An 810-nucleotide genomic window follows, 5' to 3' on the forward strand; every position below is an offset into this window, starting at 1 on the left:
TCAGCCAAACCGTAAATTGAAAGCTAAAATGTTAAAGAGGATTTAGGCCTAACCACTGAAACGAGCGCTTAGGCTTAATCAGTAAACGAGTGCTATTTTCTTCACACGATCTCGTGCAAAGTGTAGTTAGCCAAACCGTAAATTGAAAGCTAAAATGTTAAAGAGGATTTAGGCCTAATTGCCTCAAATGTAAAGCTATTCCGGCGTCGGAGAAAACAAAACTTTCCTACGCACAACTGGCATTTATTCAAAACAGCACATGAGCTTGCGAAAACTAAACCTTCACTAAGTGCCCCGCGAAATAAGCCAATCGCAGCGTAGATTGCATTGCCGCAACCTTTTTTAGTAGCCAATGAAAAATGGTGTACTGTCGAACTTTACCAGATCTCACATTTCCAGTGACAGAGTGAGATATGGGTACGAGATTAGACTGATGATTGACGAAATGAAAAAATTTTCTTAATTTGTATATCATTTCTCCCAGACACCAGAGCAATGGTGCACATCCGAGTGAGTCAAGAAACCATGAAATATAATTTTTGTGTTGTTTTACGGGGTTTCCGTTACAGTTAACACCCCGCATAAAAGAACAAGTGGATTTAGAACATCAGGCTGAAATTTGGGAATTTGAAATTTGAAACAAAGCACCATATATGTAAGAACTAATAGGCTTTAGGCATGATGACGGAATATGCTCAAAATTTGACCACCATGCCTCGTTTGCACAAAATTACTCACATCAATCATCTGGACATGAAAGACTGTTTGCACGTGGGTTTTCTTTACACAAGTTTCCTCCTTTGGGATTCA

Source organism: Montipora capricornis, chromosome 3 (assembly GCF_036669925.1).
Source record: "Montipora capricornis isolate CH-2021 chromosome 3, ASM3666992v2, whole genome shotgun sequence".
In the NCBI taxonomy this organism is placed as follows: Eukaryota; Metazoa; Cnidaria; class Anthozoa; order Scleractinia; family Acroporidae; genus Montipora; species Montipora capricornis.